This window comes from Balaenoptera physalus (genome assembly GCF_965194825.1).
Source record: "Balaenoptera physalus genome assembly, chromosome: 12".
Classification (NCBI taxonomy): domain Eukaryota; kingdom Metazoa; phylum Chordata; class Mammalia; order Artiodactyla; family Balaenopteridae; genus Balaenoptera; species Balaenoptera physalus.
Window position 1 is genome coordinate 54746461 of NC_138897.1, and position 18395 is coordinate 54764855.

The window sequence follows — 18395 nt, forward strand, 5'->3', positions numbered from 1 at the left end:
TCCATTACTCTAGGAGGTGGATCAAAAAAGACCTTGCTGTGATTTATTTCAAAGAGTGTTCTTCCTGTGTTTTCCTCTAAGAGTTTTATAGTGTCCGGTCTTACATTTAGGTCTCTAATCCATTTTGAGTTTATTGTTGTGTATGGTGTTAGGGAGTGTTCTAATTTCATTCTTCTACATGTAGCTGTCCAGTTTTCCCAGCACCACTTGTTGAAGAGACTGTCTTTTCTCCATTGTATATCCTTGCCTCCTTTGTCATAAATTAGTTGACCATAGGTGAGTGGGTTTATCTCTGGGCTTTCTGTCTTGTTCCATTGATCTATGTTTCTGTTTTTGTGCCAGTACCATATTGTCTTGATTACTGTGGCTTTGTAGTATAGTCTAAAGTCAGGGAGTCTGATTCCTCCTGCTCCATTTTTTTCCCTCAAGACTGCTTTGGCTATTCAGGGTCTTTTGTGTCTCCATACAAATTTTAAGATTTTTTGTTCTAGTACCATAGAAAATGCCATTGGTAATTTGATAGGGATTGCATTGAATCTGTAGATCACTTTGGGTAGTACAGTCATTTTCACAGTATTGATTCTTCCAGTCCAAGAACACGGTATATCTCTCCATCTGTTGGTATCATCTTTAATTTCTCTCATCAGTGTCTTATAGTTTTCTGCATACAGGTCTTTTGTCTCCCTAGGTAGGTTTATTCCTAGGTATTTTATTCTTTTTGTTGCAATCGTAAATGGAAGTGTTTCCTTAATTTCTCTTTCAGATTTTTCATCATTAGAGTATAGGAATGCAGGAGATTTCTGTGCATTAATTTTGTATCCTGCAACTTTACCAAATTCATTGATTAGCTCTAGTAGTTTTCTGGTGGCATTTTTAGGATTCTCTATGTATAGTATGTCATCTCCAAACAGTGACAGTTGTACTTCTTCTTTTCCAATTTGTATTCCTTTTATTTCTTTTTCTTCTCTGATTGCCGTGGCTAGGACTTCCAAAACTATGCTGAATAATAGTGGTGAGAGTGGACATCCTTGTCTTGTTCCTGATCTTAGAGGAAATGCTTTCAGTTTTTCACCATGGAGAATGATGTTTGCTGTGGGTTTGTCATATATGGCCTTTATTATGTTGACGTAGGTTCCCTCTGTGCCCACTCTCTGGAGAATTTTTATATAAACGGGTGTTGAATTTTGTCAAAGCTTCTTCTGCATCTATTGAGATGATCATGTGGTTTTTATTCTTCAATTTGTTAATATGGTGTATCACATTGATTGATTTGCATATATTGAAGAATCCTTGCATTCCTGGGATAAATCCCACTTGATCATGGTGTATGATCCTTTTAATGTGTTGTTGGATTCTGTTTGCTAGTATTTTGTTGAGGATTTTTGCATCTATGTTCATCAGTGATATTGGCCTGTAGTTTTCTTTCTTTGTGACATCTTTGTCTGGTTTTGGTATCAGGGTGATGGTGGCCTCATAGAATGAGTTTGGCAGTGTTCCTTCCTCTGCAGTTTTTTGGAAGAGTTTGAGAAGGATGGGTCTTAGCTCTTCTCTAAATGTTTGATAGAATTCACCTGTGAAGCCATCTGGTCCTGGACTTTTGTTTGTTAGAAGATTTTTAATCACAGTTTCAATTTCATTACTTGTCATTGGTCTGTTCATATTTTCTATTTCTTCCTGGTTCAGTCTTGGAAGGTTATACCTTTCTAAGAATTTGTCCATTTCTTCCAGGTTGTCCATTTTATTGGCATAGAGTTGCTTGTGGTAGTCTCTTAGGATGCTTTGTATTTCTGTGGTGTCTGTTGTAACTTCTTCTTTTTCATTTCTAATTTTATTAATTTGAGTCCTCTCCCTCTTTTTCTTGATGAGTCTGGCTAATGGTTTATCAATTTTATCTTCTCCAAGAACCAGCTTTTAGTTTTATTGATCTTTGCTATTGTTTTCTTTGTTTCTATTTCATTTATTTCTGCTCTGATGTTTATGATTTCTTTCCTTCTGCTAACTTTGGGTTTTGTTTGTTCTTCTTTCTCCAGTTCCTTTAGGTGTAAGGTTAGATTGTTTATTTGAGATTTTTCTTGTTTCTTGAGGTAGGCTTGTATAGCTATAAACTTCCCTCTTAGAACTGCTTTTGCTGCATCCCATAGGTTTTGGATCGTCGTGCTTTCATTGTCATTTGTCTCTAGGTATTTTTTGATTTCCTCTTTGATTTCTTCAGTGATCTCTTGGTTATTTAGTAACGTATTGTTTAGCCTCCATGTGTTTGTGTTTATTACGTTTTTTCCCCTGTGATTCATTTCTAATCTCATAACGTTGTGGTCAGAAAAGGTGCTTGATATGATTTCAATTTTCTTAAATTTACTGAGGCTTGATTTGTGACCCAAGATGTGATCTATCCTGGAGAATGTTCCATGCGCACTTGAGAAGAAAGTGGAATCTGCTGTTTTTGGGTGGAATGTCCCATAAATATCAATTAAATCTATCTGGTCTATTGTGTCATTTAAAGCTTCTGTTTCCTTATTTATTTTCTGTTTGGATGATCTGTCCATTGGTGTAAGTGAGGTGTTAAAGTCCCCCACTATTATTGTGTTACTGTCGATTTCCTCTTTTAAAGCTGTTAGTGGTTGCCTTATGTATCGAGGTGCTCCTATGTTGGGTGCATATATATTTATAATTGTTATATCTTCTTCTTGGATTGATCCCTTGATCATTATGTAGTGTCCTTCCTTGTGTCTTGTTACATTCTTTATTTTAAAGTCTATTTTATCTGATATGAGTATTGCTACTCCAGCTTTCTTTTGATTTCCATTTGCATAGAATATCTTTGTCCATCCCCTCACTTTCAGTCTGTATGTGTCCCTAGGTCTGAAGTGGGTCTCTTGTAGACAGCATATATATGGGACTTGTTTTTGTATCCATTCAGCAAGCCTGGGGGTTTTGGTGGGAGCATTTAATCCATTCACGTTTAAGGTAATTATCGATATGTATGTTCCTATGACCATTTTCTTAATTGTTTTGGGTTTGTTTTTGTAGGTCCTTTTCTTCTGTTGTGTTTCCCACTTAGAGAAGTTCCTTTATCATTTGTTGTAGAGCTGCTTTGGTGGTGCTGAATTCTCTTAGCTTTTGCTTGTCTGTAGAGCTTTTGATTTCTCCATCGAATCTGAATGAGATCCTTGCTGGGTAGAGTAATCTTTGTTGTAGGTTCTTCCCTTTCATCACTTTAAGTATATCATGCCACTACCTTCTGCCTTGTAGAGTTTCTGCTGAGAAATCAGCTGTTAACCTTATGGGAGTTCCCTTATATGTTATTTGTCGTTTTTCCCTTGCTGCTTTCAATAATTTTTCTTTATCTTTAATTTTTGCCACTTTGATTACTATGTGCCTCGGCGTGTTTCTCCTTGGGTTTATCCTTCCTGGGACTCTCTGCCCTTCCTGGACTTGGGTGGCTATTTCCTTTCCCATGTTAGGGAAGTTTTCGACTATAATCTCTTCAAATATTTTCTCTTGTCCTTTCTCTGTCTCTTCTCCTTCTGGGACCCCTATAATGCGAACGTTGTTGTGTTTAATGTTGTCCCAGAGGTCTCTTAGGTTGTCTTCATTTCTTTTCATTCTTTTTTCTTTATTCTGTTCCTTGGCAGTGAATTCCACCATTCTGTCTTCCAGGTCACTTATCCGTTCTTCTGCCTCAGTTATTCTGCTATTGATTCCTTCTAGTGTAGTCTTCATTTCAGTTATTGTATTGTTCATCTCTGTTTGTTTGTTCTTTAATTCTTCTAAGTCTTTGTTAAACATTTCTTGCATCTTCTCGATCTTTGCCTCCATTCTTTTTCTGAGGTTCTGGATCATCTTCACTATCATTATTCTGAATTCCTTTTCTGCAAGGTTGCCTATCTCCACTTCATTTAGTTGTTTTTCTGGGGTTTTTTCTTGTTCCTTCATCTGCTACTTAGCCCTCTGCTTTTTCATCTTGTCTGTCTTTCTGTGAATGTGGTTTTTGATCCACAGGCTGCAGGATTGTAGTTCTTCTTGCTTCTGCTGTCTGCCATCTGGTGGATGAGGCTATCTAAGAGGCTTGTGTAGGTTTCCTGATGGGAGGGACTGGTGGTGGGTAGAGCTGACTGTTCCTCTGGTGGGCAGAGCTCAGTAAAACTTTAATCTGCTTGACTGCTGATGGGTGGGGCTGTGTTCCCTCCCTGTTGGTTGTTTGGCCTGAGGCAACCCAACACTGGAGCCTACCTGGGCTCTTTGGTGGGGCTAATGACAGACTCTGGCAGGGCTCACCCCAAGGAGTACTTCCCAGGACTTCTGCTGCCAGTGTCCTTGTCCCCATGGTGAGCCACAGTCACCCCCCACCTCTGCAGGAGACCCTCCAACACTAGCAAGTTGGTCTGGTTCAGTCTCCCCTGGGGTCACTGCTCCTTCCCCTGGGTCCCGATGCACACACTACTTTGTGTGTGCCCTCTAAGAGTGGAGTCTCTGTTTCCCCCAATCCTGTCGAAGTCCTGCAGTCAAATCCCACTAGCCTTCAAAGTCTGATTCTCTAGGAATTCCTCCTCCAGTTGCCGGACCCCCAGGTTGTGAAGCCTGACGTGGTTCTCAGAACCTTCACTCCAGTGGGTGGACTTCTGTGGTATAAGTGTTCTCCAGTCTGTGAGTCACCCACCCAGCAGTTATGGGATTTGATTTTACTGTGATTGCACCCCTCCTACCGTCTCATTGTGGCTTCTCCTTTGTCTTTGGTTGTGGGGTATCTTTTTTGGTGTGTTCCAGTGTCTTCCTGTCGATGGGTGTCCAGCAACTAGTTGTGATTCTGGTGTTCTCACAAGAGGGAGTGAGAGCACGTCCTTCGACTCTGCCATCTTGGTTCCGTGCCTAATTCTACAATATTTCTGCAGGTTCTAGGGAGATAGCTGATCCATTCACAGACCCAGAAGGAAGCTTGGTTCCTCCTACTTTGCCAGACCCCAGGCTTTGTAACTGCCGAAGCCTCAGGCTTTATTCAACAGCATTACAAAAAAAGACAACAATCCTCCTTTCAGGAGCAGTGCCCACCTCCAGCTTCTAGCTTCAAGAAATGAACTTGGCTCTAGGTTTCTGCGTGGCATGGAACCATTTTAGTCTCCATTATCTTGTAGGAACAAGGGTCATAGCTACCAGCAGAGTCTGAAAGGTTATTTTTTGAGCATCCTTACTCCCCTCCATCATTGTTTTGGGTTTCTGTCTCTTTGTAGATCCACAGGACAATTTTGCTGAGCCTTGCTACATATTTCCTGTTTGTTGCTTATTTTTCTTTTTGTTACTTTTTCTTTCTCATCTGTTATTTATAAGTGTTGAAGCAGAAGGTTAGATCAACTTTGGGTTTTGAACTTACTAAGTCATTCTAATGGGAAATACCTGCCTCTATTCCTGCGCCCCCCAAACCCCTTTATCCTATATGCCATAAAGTAAAAGGAAGACACATCTAAAAAATTCACAGTGATGCTTTATTTTTTCTTAGATTCTGGGAGTAAAGAATGCATTGATGTCATTGCTAAATAGCACAGTAGTAATGAGCATGGGCTGTGCCACTCACCTGCCATATGACCAGAGTCTTCTCTGTAGTGTGGGGATAATAAGTTATACCTGTTTTATAGAGCTGTTGAAGAGATTATATGGAATAGTGCATGTGAAGAGCCCTGCACAGTGCCTACTGGTAGTAAGTAACTATAGGGATATACAGTTCAAGTTATAGCTCAGTAGTATTTATGCTTTGAAGTTTTTTGTAACAGTGGCAGGGAGAGATATCTAGTAAGTACATAAGGCAATGTTAGAGGTGCTGGAATGTCTTTCCTGTTCCCCAAACAACATTTTTGAAATCTCGTTATTAGAGAGACTTTTTATTTGGATTAATACTTCTTTCTTTAAATTAGAGGTTTTCCACAGCAAAGTTATTTGTCAAGCTGAGCAGCAGGGTTTTCCACATACCTACCTTTCTATGTGTCCCTTTGGTCACGTTGCTTTCCTGATTGCTGATTGAGGAAAAAAAGGAATTAGAGTCTTATTTGGGCAGGAAGAAATTATGACACTACCCAGGGTGGGCAGATGGATCTGCATGGAATATGCTGGTGGGGTTTCTAGCAACTGGTGAACAGTGTAGCATGGATGGTCAGGAGCCTCAGGGGCAGGGATGAGAGTGCAGGATGCTTCATGCAGCTTTGGCTAAACTGTACTATGGTAACAAACAATTCTAAAATATAGGCAGATTATAATAACAAAGGCTTATTTTGCTCATGTTATGTGCCCTATCTGAGAAAATTTACGGCTCACTGCCAAAGGAAAGGCTAACATGGTGGAGCTGTGCAATGGCTCTTATGCTTCTGCTTGGAGGAGGAGCATCTCACTTCCACTCACATCTTATTGGCCAAAGCAAGTCACATGGCCAAGCTTGAACTATAATTCTGTCCTCCACAGCTTAACTGCACACGTGACCCTGGTAGACCCATTGTGGGACCAAGAAGTGTTAAGTCCTCTATTGGCTTCCTCAATACCATGCTCTTACCATATCAAGCAGAGGGTGTCCAAATATGTCAACGTATTTGTGGCTAATGTTGCAAAAACATGAGGAATCAGGAAACTCAGTAGAGATGAAATATAATTAGTATCAACGTCTACGCTTGTTATGGACTGAATTCTGTCTCCCCTCAAATTCATACATCGAATAAGAACCTGCTGTATAAATAAATAAATTAAATTAAATTAAAAAAGAAAGAGAACTGTTTAACAAAGACCTAGAAGAATTAAAGAACAAACACCTAGAAAAAAAAATTCATATATCGAAACCCTAACCCCCAGCACTTCAGAGTGTGACTGTATTTGATGAAGATAGGGCTTTTAAAGAGGTAATTAGGTTAAAATGAGGTCATTTGGATGGGCCCTAATTCAATATGACTGGTGTCCTTGTAAGAAAAGGAAATTAGGACACAGACACACACGGAAGGAAGACGATGTGAAGACACAGGGAGAAGATGGTTAAAGATGGTTATCTACAAGTCAAGGAGAGGGGCCTCAGAAAAAACCAAGTTTGTTGATACCTTGATCTCAGACTTCTACCCTCCAGAATGGTGAGAAAATAAATTTCTGTCGTTTAAGCCACCCAGTCTGTGGTATTTTGTTATGGCAGCCAGAGCAAATAATACAAGGCTTTAACTTACAACATGAGAAGGGTCTATTGTCCTCCTACCCATCTATAACATTAGTGAATCCTGGTCTATTCTTGATCTGGGGATTAGTGTCGAGGAATTCTCTTGGGGCTTTCCAAGGGTAAGGACCATGCTCATTGCCATAAAAAAGTTTGCCTCTTTGTTTCCCACCTTAATGCCTTCTTGCTGACCATCCCATTCAGATAATAATGGCTCAAGTCAAGCCCATTGGGAATGTTTCTTCCCACTGCTGGTGACAGTGTGCTATTAGTCTAGCTAGCTGTGCCTTTGTGCATTTCTTCCCTCAATTTAGATACAGACACTTGAACTTGAGATTTGTTTATGATGAATTTATTCTCAAATTCTAAACAAGTAATGCATTATAGATGTGTTGGAGTCTAAACAAATAATCAAAATATGATATAGCTCTGTTGGTTCAATAGCCACATTGCATTCCACTCTGGCGCTCTTTAGGCTATTGTAGAAACAGCTGCCAGTGGATTTATGTGTGTGTGTGTGTGTGTGTGTGTGTGTGTGTGTGTGTGTGTAGGTGTGTGTAGGTTAGCACATACTAACATACTTGTTCTTGCTCAATAAAGACATTGTGAAAAGAAATGATGAGAAATGCACTATTCACTCTTCATGTATGAAAATGCCTACCAAACACATATCATATAAAGTTGTGCACAGTTGACATTCCCAGTCATATTTACCAGGAATGGAATTTTTCTCAGAGCCACCCTATATGCAAAGTCTTACGAGGTCTTGATGCTTAAAGCAAAGATGCCTCTATTTTGAACACTTGGGGTTTTAAAAAAATCTAATTTATTCTGAAATCCCTTCTGCATTTAAAAAATTGTGTCTGAATTCTCAATGCAGTCAGAGTGACTGTTTGGTAGACAAAATGTATCCCTAAACCATCAAGGGATTTTCATAAGCAGTTGGGATTACTCCAAAATACATTGCAGATTGGTATCAACTATCATATTTGAATTTGTATTCTAGCGCTGAGAGCAATTTGTAGCACATTTTAAATCATGGCTCCTCCCTCACAATTTCAAAATGCTCCTGTCTCTGACAAGCACTAAATATGCTGTTGCTACAGCAGCAACATCAGAAATTGCCCAGAGATATCACACAAAACTGAATGACGGAAGAAAATTTCATAATCACTTTATAAGTACAACCCTTAAGTATAGCCCAATCTCCTTCAACTGGAGAAAAATTGAGATGAGTTTGGATTGAGAACGTTAATTGGAAACTGATATGCATGGCTCTCTGGCACAGAATTTAACTATTGTCAGGGCTCCCTTCCTATCCAAGAAAGCTACAAAAAGTTAACTTATCTCATTTTTCCCCCCAAATAAAAGCTTAGATTCCAGAGTGTACAAGCCAAATCCATAGAGAAAAATCCTAAAATTGCAAATTCTATTGCTATGAATTCACCCTAATAATAGCTTTTATTATTTACACCTAGTAAAAATTCTAATGATCTGCAGAACAGTAAAATCTGTAGTTTAGCCAGAGATTGAAGTGTTTTTTGGACTGTGCTATATGAAAGCCATCAGAGACAATAGAGTCTTGATAGATATCCACTCTAACATTTGCAAAAAGCATTAACAATATATCACACTTCACTGCCAGCTGCAAACCCATAATATTATTCACAAATTATGTATTTAAGATTGGGGAGCTGGAGACATTTTTGTAATGCTAATATATTAAGACATCCCCTCCAGAGAGGTTCTGTAGAACCTCTGCCTGCATTTTTCATATCCACCTTACTGCTTGACCATGTGATGATTTTTGATTTTGAAATTGTTGCCTGGCTACACTGATCCCTGTTTCCTAGAGTATTATCTGCCAGTGTTCAGAGGGGTTATGTTCAGAAGTGTTACTTCCAGAAACTAGACTATAATATATATAATTTATCTAAGGAAATTTCTAAAATCAGTAAAAATACTTCTAACTGTTAGTTGATTCAATCTGAGGAAAAAGAAAAGGATTCCTTTGAATAATAAAATGATAATAAGACCAGAAAAATTAAAATTGAATAACATGCAAATAACTTGGGCATGGGGATTAGTACTTAAGATATACCTTTATTCTTATTATTTTGATTAACAAATGACAAAAACTGCAGAATAGAAAAAAAAGGGGAAATTTATAGCAGATGCTTTTAAATAGACCTAAAACTTTTAAGTATCCCAAAGGAAGTAGAATTAATTTATGATGAGATTGGAGTCTTTGATATCTCTATTAAGACTAACAAGAAAGAGGCATATGGTGGGGAAATATCAGTAAGGTAGACATGTCTGGCTAAATGGTGTACAATGAAAGCATTAATTAAGACACATGAACAATAATAATAACAGCAGCAGCAAAATTAACAGTGATGGTAATAATAATTAAAAGCCTAGGTGAAAGGGAAAAAGAAGTAAGATGAGGTAGAGGTCATTCTGTGTTGTTATGATTTTATCCAAGCAATAACCAATCACATAATGCAACCCAACAGACCTAGTTTGACAGCTGATTGGATTAACACAGTTCCTTTCATTAGACTCTAGGTTGCTGGGATAAGATTAGTCCACTAGGCACTGAAGAGGAAGCAAGAAAGTAGGGACAGAAGGGCCATCTTGGGGGAAAGAAAGGGGTAGGAAGAAATCATAAGGTCAGCTTCTTAAGTCCTGTTGGACAGAAATGGGGCAGAAAATTGTGATCTTCAGATAATGCCAGAAACTCATTTTAGCTGCAACCTTTTCTCTGCAGTCAACGTTTATTTGAGCCTCTGACAGTGATAGAAATGATAAGTTTGACCTGCACTTTTCTCTCTTTACCAATCTGTCAATCTGATGAAATTTGAACAAGAAGTAGGTACCTATTAAATTGGAAATCAATACATCAGCTTTCATTTATCCCCAGAGACAGCATATAGTTGTGGTTAAGAGTATTACTTTTGGTATCAAACAAACCTGTGTATGAGCCTAAACTTAGTTTCCTCATCTATAAAATTAAGTCAAAAATACCTGCCTTACACAGCTGATGCAATGACTCAAGGAATTGGTACATATGAGCAGTAAGCACTAGGCCTGACCCATAGTATGCATTTAACAATCTTTAGACATTATTATATTAAAATTATTAATATTTTTATTATTACTGGTTATAAGTTATAATAAAGTAGAAGCACAGAATTTAGTTATGTTAATAGGAAAAATTTAATACACTATTCTAGGATTCACTGGGTATCTTCAAACATTTGAAGGAAAAGATTATTCTTTTATTGAAAATATGATACATAATAATTTCAAAATAACATTCTCAGAGGGAGATATATTCATATGAATATGTATTTTACTCTGTGTAAGTTTTATATCCTAATGAAATTTCGATCAGAATTAATATATAATGGAAAAGTAATTTTTAAGAATAACTTGCTCCTGTTGCAGGGGAAGTTTGCAAATGATGTTGTATAGTATATTCAGGAAGCCCACAGTGTTCTCAACTACTCCATTTGACATTTAGTTAATGCAGCAGAGGGTTTCTACATGACAGTGAGAAGAGAACATTACACAAGTCACCATGTTCTGTAGATTTCTTGCCAGCTTGCTTTATGTTCATTTAACTGGTTGCTTTTTATAATTACCCTGTGCCTGGCCAGATTTCAAACTACAAAAGGATTATTCAACTTTGCTAATCCATATTGCCCTCAGCCTTTAAACAAGCAGGATTTTTAAAATGAATATTGGCCCTAAAGTAATCCTTTCCTCATAAAACAACCAAAGAAGAAAAACTCCTTAGTGGAACTTGCAAATTAAAAACTCTTTTCAGGTAGCAAGTAATTAAGACTGCTGGTTCCTTTACTTCTCAAACATAGACTGAGGACTCCCATCACTGGGTAGAATGGAGTAGTTTATGTCAAACTTGCATTCCTGCTGAGAACAACCAGAAAAGACGGATAAAACACACACAAAAGTCCATATGTTTAAAGACATTAAAGAAGTGGAGAAGCAAAGAGAAACAGAAGGATTACAGTTCTGGAGAGGAGAGAACATTTTAGAGTTTAGCTGACAATCTTCATTCTCTTTTTTTTTCTGAAGGATTCTGTCTGTTCCAGGCATTGGCTGAAAACTTTGGTTCAAGGAGTCTCAAATACATGATTACTTTTCTCTTCAAGATATATGCCAAATTCTGAAGGTATCTATAAGGCTAACAAATACAGAGGGGGATTTCCCAGAGTCTCTTCGTTCTAGAGAAACAAAAGATTCACTAGGCTCCCAGTTAAAAACTTTTGCTTTTAAAAGTGCCTTGCTCTAGGAACCAGGTTAAATTAGAGCTAGACTGTCTTACTAAAATTGCAACACAGCCTTGACTCAGCTTAGTCCTTAGCTGGATAAAGGGGATCACCCTTCCCCTGAGCCCATTATACCTAGTAGAAGTGATTAACTTTCTCTGGTGAAAGATAACATCATCTGGTTATCATGTTTGTTATTTAAACAAAAGTCAAACAAAAGTCATTATATATGTCAAGAAACACGATCATATAGCAAAACTCCAAGAGAAAAATCAGGCTGTAGAAACAGACTTATGGGTGACCTAGACATTGTAGTTAGATAACATGGGCTTTCAAATAACTTTAATTATCATACTCAAGAAAAGAAAAAAAGAAAGCAATATAGGTTAAAAAATGGAAAAATTTCACCAGAGAATTGGAATGTAGAAAAAAGCAAATGGAAATTTCAGAAATAAAAGATACAATATATGAAATTAAGTACACAATAGATGGATTTAACATAGACTAGACACAGAACAAGACAGGATTAAACTACAAACAATAAATGCTGGAGAAGGTGTGGAGAAAAGGGAACCCTCTTGCCCTGTTGGTGGGAATGTAAATTGATACAGCCACTATGGAGAACAGTATGGAGGTTCCTTACAAAACTAAAAATAGAACTACCATATGACCCAGCAATCCCACTACTGGGCATATACCCTGAGAAAACCATAATTCAAAAAGAGGCATGTACCACAATGTTCATTGCAGCTCTATTTACAATAGCCAGGACATGGAACCAACCTAAGTGTTGATCAACAGATGAATGGATAAAGAAGATGTGACACATACATACAATGGAATATTACTCAGCCATAAAAAGAAATGAAATTGAGTTATTTGTAGTGAGGTGGATGGACCTAGAGTCTGTCATACAGAGTGAAGTAAGTCAGAAAGAAAAACAAATACCGTATGCTAACACATATATATGGAATCTAAAAACCTAGGGGCAGGACAGGAATAAAGACACAGACGTAGAGAATGGACTTGAGGACACGGGGAAGGGGAAGGGTATGCTGGGACGAAGTGAGAAAGTGGCATGGACATATACACACTACCAAATGTAAAATAGCTAGCTAGTGGGAAGGAGCTGCATAGCACAGGGAGATCAGCTCAGTGCTTTGTGACCACCTAGAGGGGTGGGATAGGGAGGGTGGGAGGGAGATACAAGAAGGAGGAGATATGGGGATATATGAATATGTATAGCTGATTCATTTTGTTATAAAGCAGAAACTAACACACCATTGTAAAGCAATTATACTCCAATAAAGATGTGTAAAAAAAAAAAAAAGACAGGATTAAAGAACTAGAAGGCAGATTAATAGAATATGTCCCCAAATAAAGCATACATAGAAAAAGAATGGAAATAAGGATAAGAGTGCAGTAGATATGTGGGACACAGAGAAAATATCTAACATGCATATAATTAGATCCAAATGAAGGAAAAAAAAAAGAAACATAAATCAGATGGGTCAAGTAAAAAACAAATAGTAAGATGTTATGTATAAATCCATTCTCTCATTAACTACATTAAATGTAAATGGACTAAATACTGTCAGTAAAAGACTAAGATGGTGAGATTTTCTGAAAAACAAAAATTTAAGTATATATTGATTACAAGAGGTACACCTTACATGTAAGGAGTTTAAAGTAAAAGAAATGGTTTAAAGAAAACACAACAAAGAATCAGCGAAAAGAAAGCTGGTGTAGTTACACTAATACCAGACAAAATAATCTTTAAAGTAAGTATTAACAGAGATTAAGAGAGACATTTCACAACTATAAATGAGTCAGACAAACAGGAATATATTGCAATCCTACACTTGTGTGTGCCCGATAATATCGTTTAAAAATAAAGCAAATGTTGATAGAACTAAAAAGAGACATAGAAATATGTCAGTATCATTAAGAATATAGAATATCTGTATGACTTAATCTAATTGACATATACAGAAACTGCATCCAGCAACATCCAAATTTATGCTTTCAAGTGCACAGTAAACCTTTACCACAATCAATGATGTGTTGGTTAAAAGCAAACCCTAACAAGTGTCAAAAGATTAAAATTATTCAGGGCATGTTCTCTGTCTACAGTGTAAATAAGATAGAAATGAATAACAAACAGGTAGCCAGAAAATGCCCAACTGCTTGTTCAGTTGATATCCTCTTAAATAACCAATAAGTAAAGAAGAAACTTAACATTTTGAACTGAATGGTAATGATATGATATATCAAAATTTGTGACATGTGGCTAAAGGAGTGCTCAGAGAAGAATTTAGAGGCTTTAATGATATTTTAGAAAATAATAAAAACTGAAAATCCATGATTTAAGCTTCCTTCTCAATAAGCTAGAAAATAGAAACAGCAAGTCAAATTCAAGCAGGAGGAAGAAAACAATAAAGATGAGAGCAAAAACCAGTGAAATAGAAAATGAATGTAAAACAGAATAAATCAACCAAACAAAAAGTTGGTTCCTTGAAAACATTAGTAAAATTGATAAACCGTTAGAAAGATCAAGCAAGGAAAAAAATAGAGAAAACACAAATTACTAATGTCAAGAATGAAACAGGAGACATTACTGCAGACCCAAATGACATTAAGAAGAAAATAAGAAGATATTATAAGCAATTTTATGCCAATACATTAAAAAATTCGGAAAAAAGACCAATTCTTCAAAAACACAACACAGTTGATAGAAGAAATGAAAACATTTGAATATCTCTATATTGGCTAAAAAAATTGATTTGGTTAATTAAAAACCTTATCATAAAAAACTGAGAAGTCTTCATAAATAGAGTTTGAAAATACGGAAGCAAGAAATAGCATGAATCTTAACCTCTTCCTGAGGATATAAATAGAAAAAAATACTTCCTAACTCTTTTTCGAGGTGGTATAATCTATAATCTTGATTTCTAAACTGACAAGATCATTAAAAGAAAGAAAAATTATAAACCCATGTCTTTCATCAGCTTAGATACAGAAATCCTAACCAAAACATTAGCTAATTGAACGCAATAGAATGACAGTAGGGTAGCACATCACAACTTTATTCCAGGAATGTAAGGGTTTTTAATATTAAGCAAAACTCAAAAAATGTAATTCATCATATGAATAGATGCAGGAAAAGTATATGATAAAATTCAAATAAATTTATAATCTATCATGAAACTCTTAACACAATGGAAACAGAAAGGAACTTCCTGGGTTGATAAGGACTATCTACAAAAGATAAAAAACCACTGTGAGTGAACATCATAATTATGATGAAATAGTGTAAGATTTCCCATGAGGCTGAGAATGAGACATGGAAGTCTCTCATAACTACTTCTATTCAATATTGAATTGAAGGTCTTAGTTGGTATGTTAATGACAAATACATACATACATACATATAAGTCATGTGTATTGGAAAGGAAGAAATTAAATATCTACATTATTTATAGACAACATGATCTTGTCAAAAATTTAAATGAATCTAGAGACAAGCCATTATAATTAATAAATGAATTTAGCAAGGTTGCAGGTTACAAGAAAAAAGATTAGAATTAAGTGAACTTGGCATGATATCTGAAAAAAAGATCTTTTGCTAACATGGATTTCTTTTCTATACACCAACAACAAATAATTTGAAATTGACATTTAAAAAAGATGCCATTACAATAGCAACAGAAAACATCAAATGTCTGAGAATAAATTTAATGTAAGATGTGAAAATTAAAATTTACATTTTAAACTGAAAAACCAGGATTCATTGCTGGTAGAAGTTAAAGACATAAATAAATGGAGCAATATACCATGGCCATAGATTGGAAGACTCAGTATTGTGAAGATGTCAATTCTTTCCAAATTGAGCTACACATTCAATGTGATTACAATTGAAATTCCAGCATTTTTAATGGAAACTCACAAATTCTAAAATTTATATGTAAATGCAAAGGATCTAAAAAAGTCAAAACAATCTTGAAGAAGAACAAAGATGGAGGTGTTAATCTACCAAATTGAAGACCTAATTTAAAGCTATAAAAGAGTGTGGTATTGATGCAAGGATAGATAAAGGATTTAAGAATAGACCAATGGAACAGAATAGAAAATTCAGAAACAGACCCAAACATTAATAGACACAGTTCTATGAAAAAGGTGACAATGCAGTGCAATGGGGGAAAAGGAGAGCATTTTAAAATAAATAATGCTGGTTAATTGGAATATCTATATAAAAATATGAATCTTGGCCACTACCTTATATCAAAAAATAATTTCAGATGGATTTCAGATGTAAATTTAAAGGCAAAACAGTAAAACTTTAAAATAATACAAAGGAGAACACTTTCATGACCTCAAAATAGGCAAAGATTTCTTATTTAAAAAAAATTTTTTTTTAATTTATTTATTTGTTTTTGGCTTCATTGTATCTTCGTTGCTGCACACGGGCTTTCTCTAGTTGCTGCAAGCAGGGGCTACTCTTTGCTGCGGTTGCATGCTTCTCATTGAGGTGGCTTCTCTTGTTGTAGAGCATGGGCTCTAGGCACGCAGGCTTCAGTAGGCGTGGCACATGGGCTCAGTAGTTGTGGCTCGTGGGCTCTAGAGCGCAGGCTCAGTAGTTGTGACACATGGGCTTAGTTGCTCCGTGGCATGAGGGATCTTCCCAGACCAGGGATTGAACCCGTGTCCCCTGCACTGGCAGGCGGATTCTTAACCACTGTGCCACCAGGGAAGTCCCCAAAATTTCTTAAGTAAGACGTACTTATAAAAGAAACATTTTTGATACATTAGAAATATATTAAAATGAAGAACTCCTGTTCATCAAAGACACCATTTAAAGAGTAAAAAGGCAAGCCAAGCCACAGAGTGGAAGAGGATTTTTTTTAATACATATAAATACATACATATTTTCAGTACAAAGAGGTTGCATCCAGAATATATAAAGAACTCCTACAAATCAAAAATGAAAAGACAGCATGATTCCATTTATATATAGTTCAAAAGTAGGCACAACTAAGCTATGGTGTAAACACATGATAGTTATTACCCTTGGCTGGGCTAGTGATTAGAAGGGGGCATGAGAGCAGCTCTTGGTGTCTTGGAGTTGTTCTGTTTCTTCATCTGAGTATTGCAGACATGAATGTGCTCACTTTGGGAAAAGTCATTGTGATTTTTGCAACTTTTGTATGTATGTTAAACTTTAATGAAAAGCTAAAACCAAAAACAATGCACCAAAATGCAAATCGCTACTGAGTACCAGAAAGCTATAGAAGAAAGGCAGGGCAGCTGCTTGTGGGAAAGCACCTCTTTTGTCTTTTCACCATTTCAAATGCCAGTGGCCAAACATTTTAGGTCATACAGTACAACAGCAAAAAATAGTTTGAGCAAGGACTTACAGTATGTATATGTTTACACATGTCATTATGAATGTTGCAAAACATATATGTGGTACATTATAGCATCCAATGTACATGTTTTGCACATGATGAACACATGACCATAATTAAGTGTATAAAGGATGAAATAAAGATAAAATAAGCAATATTTTTTTTTAAAGTTTTTTCTATCAATCATGTAAAATCTTATAAGGTTTTTTTTCTCCTTTAAAAAGAAAAGAGCATGAAAGGAATGTGATTCAATATGTCAGATACAATTAGGTCATCACTGCTTTTACCTCTTATTGTGTCCAATGATGAGCTTATACTAGGAAGAAAAGTCAGTTCAGGAATCTTCTTATTTACTTGTGCTGTATTATTTATGCTATCTTCAATCTGAAGTTTCTTTGAAAGAATGTTTTAAAGCCATTTGTTCATTTTTGAGAGGGGTAATTTAGTTCAAACCAGATAATATAAACCATAAATTCATTTAACCAGACATGATATAAGCTGTAAGTCATGGCAACACCTCAGAATGCCTCTCTGGGAAATGTCCATTCTTCCTTCAGTGCCACATGACACCTGACCAGTGTCAATCCAAAATTTAATGCATCTAAACTAATTTGTTTCCCACTTTAGGATGAAAAATGTAATATAGGAATTCTAATATTTTCTTCCTACTCCCAGTGGATTGTCTTGAGGGTACCTAGAATGCATGCACTCTTTGATAGGTAAGTGAAGTCGCACGGTTTTGCTTGTAAATCAAGACCATAAGTCAGTACAATTACATCTGGGACTAAAAGGAAGTGAATCGTTCTAATGTAAACTTCACTGGGTCCAATCCATAGGTCAACAATGGTCAAAGACTACTGGAATGGTTTTTACACTACAACTCCACCGGACACAGCAAAGTTTTCATGGAACAATTTCTTCCCTCTCTAAATTTTCAGAGAAAGAGCAATGGACTGTTCTGTCCCTATCTCATTCTATCCCTACGGCAAATCTCTTCTTGTGCATGTCACTTTATCTCTCTAGATCTGATTTCCTCAAATATAAAATAAGGGATTTGTAGTAAGTGAGTATGAGGCTCCTTCAAGTTAAAATAAGTGTTATGGGCCAAACTGTGTCCTCTTAAAATTCGTATGTTGAAATTCTAACTCCTCATACCTCAGAATGTGACTATATTTGGAGATAAGGCCCTTAAAGAAGAAATTAAATTTAAATGTGGTCCTGTGTGTTGGCCTGAATCCAATATGACAGGTGTCCTTATAAGAAGAAAAGATTAGGACACAAATAAACACAAAGGGAAGACCATGTGAAGACACAGAGAGAAGATGACCTATAAGCTAAGGAGACTGGCCTTAGACGAAACCAACCCTGCTGACACCTCCAACTCAGATATCTAGCTTCTAGAACTGTGAGAAACCTTGTCATTTAAGCCACCCAATCAGTGTTACTTTGTTATGGCAGCTCTAGCAAACAAATAAAATAAGCAAAAGTTTCCCCAGCTTTATTGATATATAATTGACATATAGC